This window comes from Engraulis encrasicolus, chromosome 10 (genome assembly GCF_034702125.1).
Source record: "Engraulis encrasicolus isolate BLACKSEA-1 chromosome 10, IST_EnEncr_1.0, whole genome shotgun sequence".
NCBI lineage: Eukaryota > Metazoa > Chordata > Actinopteri > Clupeiformes > Engraulidae > Engraulis > Engraulis encrasicolus.
This window is the reverse complement of record NC_085866.1, coordinates 18,414,117-18,422,115: the sequence shown is the minus strand read 5'-3', so window position 1 is coordinate 18,422,115 and position 7,999 is coordinate 18,414,117. Positions and strand designations below refer to the sequence as shown.

Genomic DNA, 7,999 nt, shown 5'->3' with positions numbered 1-7,999 from the left:
CCAACATTGTGACCACTTGGATTTTTTGAAAGATTAATTGCTGCACTATGTAGACATATACTTTTTCCCCTCATAAACAATGTTTTGTAAAAAAATGTTTTTTTCTGCCTAACTGTCATCTACCCATATAGGAGGGTTACTGACCTCATAACAACGTAGTACGCAGTGTTGGGAGTAACGCATTACAAAAGTAACTAATTACTGTAATGCATTACATTTTTGAGTATGGCAGTAATGTAACTGATTACAGGGGGAAAAATCGGTAATATGTCCTCGTTACAATGCAAGTAACTTGCACATTACCACGCATTTTTTTCACCTACATTTTGTGTGGGTATTTTGTTTTCTTTATACAATGTTTGCAGATCACCGCGAGATCAGCTAGGCCTATTGCATCTGCGTCCGCGCAGAGATTTTAAGGTTCCACGCAGAACATTACTTCTTCTTTCACACTTCGTGTCTCGAAATGGCAGGCTGACAAAGGATGACCGATCCAGAAGACCCAGCTTGCTCGTTTTCAAGATGGGTAGACTATATGCCCACTACTTTGACTTCATTGAAAATAAGGACGCCAAGAACATTTAATGCACACTGTGAAATCAAAACCGCTTTCCACGTCGAAAAACAGTAGGCTGAGCAATTTGACTAAACATTTCAAAAGGTGCCATAGAAGCACCATATTAGTCAGGAAAGGAGGGGATGCATCCCATTCGCACGAGACAGAGACACGGCAGGGTATCCGACGGGGGAGATGAGTACGTTGCACCCCCCTCACTTTTGATCAACTAAACATCACTAAAATTGAAATAAATCCATTTGAAATAAAATACGTTCGCCTGTCAAAGTAGTGAAATTGAAAATGCTTGCTGTCGTTGCATCACTCTGTAGCCTATCACTGTAAATTCCAGCGCAATAGTTGCATGAATAGAACTAGCTGTTTGCGCAAAGTATGCTGGCCGCAGTGCTGACTGAGCGCGCGTAAAGAATAATAGTTGTAGAGTTGTGAGTGAGTGACAAACTGATCTCCGCACGAAGTCACATGATTCAGGCGAGCCACGAGCTTGCAAACTGACTGGCTGCTATTTGTTTCGCCTATAATTTCGCTCATTGATAAGACATTTTCCCCGGTGTGCTGTAGGCTATATAATTAATATTCAAAATGGGCCTATAGCAATGCATGCATCTGCTCTTTTATCAATAATAATTTTCAAACTCGTAGTGCAGTGAGGTGGCTTTATGTTTCAGCCAAGTGCAACGGAGCCTGTGCTGCATGCGTCCGTAATAGATAAAAAAAACGGCGCTGGTGTGCATGGTAAGGTGTGGTAAGAAGAGAAAGGATTAATCATTGTATTGGTGAATCAATATTGTATGTGGGTAAGACGCAATTCCTGAAAATGTTGGTTTTCAGTCTGCAGGCTTCCAAAACGACTTGTGGATGGCAGGTGAAAGTCATGCCACCTCAAAGATTTGCACTGTAGATTGCCAAATCCTTATGTCCAGTCATTTTGCATAAAGTAACGAAAAGCAATGCAAAAGTAGTGTAATACCTTACTTTGAAAAAAAAGTAATGCTGTAATGTAAGGCATTACTTTTCAATGACAGTAACATGTAATAAGTAGTGCATTACAGTTTTTGAGTAACTTTCCCAACAGTGGTAGTACGGAATGATGGTGAGGGGAGTACGGAAATGTTATTCTTCTTCTACGGTCAGTACTGGAAGCATGGTTGTTAAGTGCAATGCCACTTCCACGAGGGTCGGAGTGTGGAACAGGTCATAGGACAGTGTGAATTGTGGCAGATTGGGCTCCACCCCTCAATCTGACTGATTTTGGTCCTTTGTCTGTGATTGGCTGGCCCATTACTGGCAGGACTTTTATTTTGGTATAAAGACCCATGGTGCGTGACAGGGCCCCGTCTTCCTTCCTGTTGTTGTGTTGTAGCCAAGCACCTGGTGGTGGCTGGCATCAGGGCTCCAGGTAGCTGGGAGCCAAGTTGTCGAGGGCCCTGCAACTTAAGGTAAGCACCGAGTACTAATAGTAATGCATTGGTGTACCGGTGTTCTGGTTGTCTATAGTCTGTACTTGATGACTGATTGTGGCCATGTTCTGGGTTTAGCTCGCTCCGTTGCTGGTAGCTCGCTCCATGGTGGATCTCTCCCATGGTGTGGTTCTTTGGTGAAAACTGGCTGGAATGTTACTGACTTCTGCTGAAGGTAGGCTGTTTCATTGGTGCTCTTGCATAAATTACCATTTTTTGCATTAGTGACTGACATTGCCTTCACTCTTCTTAGTGGGCAGTTTGAGTTGGCCTTGTCGAGCAGTGAGCTCGCTACTCATTATCATCCTACAGTTGCAGTAAGTATGAGTTTCCATCCTCCGTCTCGATGATTTCCCAATGCCAATTAGTAATGGGTTATTGTATTACAGGTGGATTTATTCACAGTTCCACTGGTCAAGGGAGAGTCGCTGTTCTGCTGCAACTGGGTTAGCGCCCGTCCATGCTCCATATGCTCTTTGCTGTATGTGCTAGATGTTTGTGATTTAGATAGTAACCAGATGTGCTAAATGATGAGTAGATGTGACAACTAGTAGTTTTTATCTGTGCTGTACAAGATTTGGTCCAATAGTACATAGGCTATCTTTGAGGGGAACCAATCCTTCCAGTGTGTGTGTGCAGTGCAAGAAGATGCTGTAACAGTAGCCAAACAGCTTCAGAGGAACAGCAACTTTGTTTACTTTGTTTCTTTTGTTTATTTCAATTACTACTTCTGTGTGTTGCATGTGGTTGTTTTATTCATTTCTTTTGTGATCGCTTGCTGTGTACTTCTCTTGCTTGCCCTCTTTGAGGCCCTGTATATTTGTACATTTGAAATTATTGCTCTTTGCACAGATCATTGCATGGTTGCTAACTCATGTCAAGCATTTGCCATCTAAGAATGAACATGAGATGCATTTAAAAAGAGGATATTGAAAATAAATACAAATCACATGGGACTCCTTTTTCTCTGTCTGTTCTTAATTGATCCTGAGTGGGGAACTTGGTTGAAATGTATACTGAAAGGGCTGTCTCACCCTCAACAGAGACTGGCGTAGTCGTAAAACTAATTTCTGTAACACCACCCTGTTACAGAATGTTTGTCAGCTGTCCTTAATTACCCCCAGCAAATACTGCTGTCCAACAGCTGCAGTTAATTTGGCCACAAACTGAACACTGACATCCGGATATCCTCTTTCGGCAGATTTTTGCGGAGTTTCCAGATTTTGCGAAGTACGGAAATTGTATCCATCACGGTGTCGCACCCACTGACCATGCGCAAGGGAGTACATTTTTTCCATCCACTTATGTCCTCAGGCAACGCCCCCGTACTACACCTTGGCCAATGCATTTACCCCCCCCCCAAGAGATTGTTCTATGTGTACTTTCTTTGGTCTACAGCTATCGCTTGGTGCAGCCGGTTTACATGATGGTATCTGCACTGAGAGTAGAGGGTTACTGGGCCCATGTGAGGCCATGCACCTTTTCTGAAACAGCAGTGGACTTCAACAGAGCAGCCCTCTCAGCCTTTATGCGCATTGAAGCGATACTGGAGAATCTTGAACATGCAGAAAGTTGAGTTTTGTGTCTGGAACCTTTACTTGAACCTCACACACACACACACACACACACACACACACACACACACACACACACACACACACACACACACACACACACACACACACACAACCTATGGAACTGCTCAATGTGACTGCACCTTACCTGCACTCTCTGATCTCCACTTCCAAAAACTGCCTGCACTATGAGACTTGCACTCCCATGTATGCTGCTAAATGCTAGACCACTGGACTACAATGGACCATGTTGGACAGCACAGTTTGACTTTTGTATTCCACTACTGTACTGTACCTGCACTACCCCACAAGAACACACACACACACACAGTACCAGGGACTGCACCTTACCTGCACTACCTCAGTCCTGGAACCTATACTGTTACTTCACTGTTATTTCTGTTATCATAGTGTCTACATTCTTTATTTATCTTATCTCTCTTACATGTTGAATGTTGAATGTTAAATGTTCATTTGTACTGTATTTATCATTGCCCATTGTTACTAGTCCATCACTGTTACCTGTACTGTCTTGCACTTACAGTGAGTCCAATAAGTATTTGATCCCTTGCTGATTTTGTTGGTTTGCCTACTAACAAAGACATGATCAGTCAATAAATGTTATGATAATATGTATTCTAATATGGAGAGACAGAATATCAAAAAGAAAATCCAGAAATTAATTTAAGAGAATATATATTAATTTATTTCCATTTCATCAAGCAAAATAAGTATTTGATCCCCTGCCAACTGATAACAGTTCCGGGCCCACGGACCAGATCGGCACTTCCGATCAACTTGTCATCTGAATTAAAGACACCTGTACATACCTAACATGCATAAAAGACGCATTGAATCAGCAGAATCAGTCCATAGTATGAGTGAATCAGTCACACTCCAACCTCACCAGCATGGGAAAGACCAAAGAGCGGTCAAATGATATCAGGGACAAGATTTTAGACCTGAACAAAGATTAAATGGGCTGCAAAGCCACAAGAAAGAGACTGGGTATAATACAAAGTGACTATCCATCAGGCTGTCTGGGGCTCTATACAAAATTTGACCTTTTGTAGGGATTTGATCATCATGAGAACAGAATGAAAGCACCATAGACCTGTACGGGATGAATGATATCAAAGCTACTGGGACCAAAATGACTGAGAAAACTACTGGTAGCACTTAATGCCACAGAGGTTTAAAATCCTGTAGTGCACACATGGTACCTCTTCTTCAGAAGGAACTTGTGCAGTCCCACCTGAGGTTTTCCAACGGACATCAGACTGGTTTAGGATATGATAAGGAGGTGCTGTAGTCAGATGAAACCAAAATCAAGCTGTTTGGCATTATCACAATTCAATGTGTTTTGAGAAAGAGTACTGCTGTCTATGATCCCAAGAACACCCTCCTCACCATCATGCATGAAAGTGGTATCCTTATGGTTTGAGGGTGTTTGTCTGGCCAAGGCACAGAACAACTTCACATCGTCAACGAATGGATGGAGGGAGACATGTAATGTGCAATCCTGAGTGCAAACGTCCTTCCCTCCACCACTACACTGAAGGTGGGCCATTTTTGGATCTCCCAACATGACATTAATACACAACATACAGTCAAAGCAACGAAGGAGTGGCTCAAGAAGAAGCATATTAAAGTTGTGAAGTGGCCTAGACAGTCTCCAAATATTAACCCTATAGTAATTCTATGGAGGGAACTGAACCTCCCATTTGCCAAGCTACAGCCACAAACTATTAATGTTTCAGAGATAATCTGCAAAGAAAAATGGGCAAAAATCTTTTCTACTTTATGCACAAACATTGTCATCAACTAAAAGTGTTAAGAACTGAACTGAACTCAACTGGAGACAAGACAAAAGGAGCAGGCACCAACACAGGTTTGGGGTGAAATGAGCAGAGATTCTTTATTATTGTCAGGTGAGGCTTAAATAGAGGTCACATGACCTGGCCTCAATCACAGTTGTTAATTGAGAGCACTCAGTTAGTCTAGGCCCTCAACGAGCATCAATCAACACCCCCACTTGTTCTCACATTTACAACAAGAAAAACAAAAACAAAGACATTTCAAGGACAAACAAAAACATTGCAAAGAGCAAAATCACATTTCAGTTCGGCAATCACCCAAACAGAGACTTGTAAAAGGCAAGAAGCTTCCCTTTTGTAGCTGGCTTTGTGAATAGGTCAGCAACCATTAGACCTGTTGGGCAATATTCCAAAGACACATCTCCATTATTTACAGTAGATCTCACAAAGTGGTATTTAATATCAATGTGCTTACATCTCTGCCGACTAACTGGATTCTTTGCCAACGCAATTGTCCCCTGATTATCTTCGTAGATCACTGGTATATCATAATTACAGTCAAGGTGTTTAAGCATTTGAGCAAGGTACAGACATTCCTGTGTAGTGGCAGCTAATGCCATGTACTCAGCCTCACATGTTGATAGCGCTACAGTTGGTTGCTTTTTGGTCTTCCAAGAAATCAAAGGACCATTCTTACATAGGCTAACACAATAACCAGATGTACTACGTCGGTCAATTGCATCTCCTGCCCAATCTGCATCACTGTAAGCCACCAACTGTAACCCATCATCATGTTTCCTGTAACACAGCATCTTATCACTTGTGCCTTTCAGATATTTCAGTACGTGTTTCACAGTTGTCCACTGCTCTTCTGTTGGCGCACTGAAATATTGTGAAAGTTTACTCACAACAAAACTCAAATCCGGTCTAGTGCATGAACTGAGATAGATTAGGCTGCCCACTGCTTCTCTGTATTTCCTGGGGTCACTCATCTTTTCAGCACAATCACTGTAATTCAGCTTCGACTCACAAGGTGTCGACCTGGGTTTACAGTCTTGCATGTCAAACCTTTCCAGCAATTTATCAACATAACTTCGCTGTGACATGGTCACAACTCCATCACATTGGTCAAATGTGATACCCAGAAAATTCTTCAGTCGGCCCAAATCTTTCATCTGGAATTTTTCAGTAAGCATTTTCTTGACACTTTTCATTGCCCTCTCATCACTAGCAGCAATAACCAAATCATCAACCCATATCAGTACTATCACTTTGTCATGTTCGGTTTCTCTTTTGTAAACACAATTATCAGCTGGATTTTGTTCAAGGTTGTTTTCACAAAGATAATCATGCAACATTCTGTTCCAGTTTCGTCCTGATTGCTTTAACCCATACAATGATTTCTCCAATTTACACACCACTTTCTCATTTGTCTGAGTTTTTACGTCATAGCCTTCTGGCTGTTCCATGTAAATTTCATAATCAATCGGTGCATGTAGGTAGGCAGTTTTAACATCCATCTGATGGAGAATCAAATCTTCTTGAGCAGCTTTCTGCATCAACACTCTCACACTTGTAAGGTTAGCAGTAGGAGAAAAGGTTTCTCCATAATCTACACCCATCTCTTGACTGTACCCTTTGGCAACATACCGGGCCTTGTACTTGTCAGATCCATCAGCATTGGTTTTGATAGCATACACCCATCTACCCCCCACTGCCCTCTTGCCCTCAGGTAAAGTGGTTAGAGTAAATGTGTTGTTATCCTTCAATGATTTCATCTCCTCATCCATTGCATCAACCCACTCTTTTGAATTGGATGAAGTCACAGCTTCTCTGAATGTCTGGGGTACATTACATACCATCCTGTAGCAATAATCAATGCTGATCTGTGCATGATCACTCCGCTCACCATAAAAATCTGGCCTCCTTCTCTCTCTAACAGGATACCTCCTCTCTTCACTTAAGGTGTCTGAAGAATGTGGTTCTGCTTTCATCACAGGTGGTGGTGGACTTGTCTGGCTACTGTCTGGGATGTCAAGCAACTTTGGTTTGTCTGGGTCAGGTCTGGTTGTGCTGTACTGCACACCAACGTCATCGTCATCAGTCATGTCATCGGTCATCTGTTCCTCAACACTGGACATAAACCTCACCAGTCTATGTTTTGTCACTCTTCTGTTGTCAGGATTGTAGACCATATAGGCTGGGCTGTTCTTATCATAGCCCACGAAGATGCCTTTGTCAGACCTTGAGTCTAGCTTCTTCCTGTCCTGCCTATATGCATAACACACAGTACCAAATTTCTGCATTCTGGATAAATTTGGTCTCCTTCCTGTCAGCATGAAGTAAGGTGTCTGTTTGGTGCGGTTATTGAAACATCTATTTCTAATCACTGCTGCTGTCTGAACTGCATATGGCCATAACTCCTTCGGTAACTGGCTTTCCAAGAGCATGCATCTAGCCATGTCAAACAGTGTTCTCCAGTTGCGCTCAGCAGTGCCATTTTGGTGTGGTGAGTATGGTGCTGATGTTTCATGTCTAATTCGGTTTTGGCGAAGAAGTGTTTGGTAACCC

At 42.3% G+C, this 7,999-nt stretch overlaps 1 long non-coding RNA gene across 1 annotated transcript; it reads left to right on the top strand.

Annotated features, from left to right (window-relative positions):
- Window positions 1-1,842: 1,842 nt before the first annotated feature.
- On the top strand, window positions 1,843-2,956 carry LOC134457612 (uncharacterized). Its single transcript, XR_010036462.1, has 4 exons — window positions 1,843-2,016; window positions 2,116-2,212; window positions 2,291-2,354; window positions 2,427-2,956. It is a non-coding gene; the product is annotated as an uncharacterized LOC134457612 (long non-coding RNA).
- The last annotated feature ends 5,043 nt before the right edge of the window (window positions 2,957-7,999 follow it).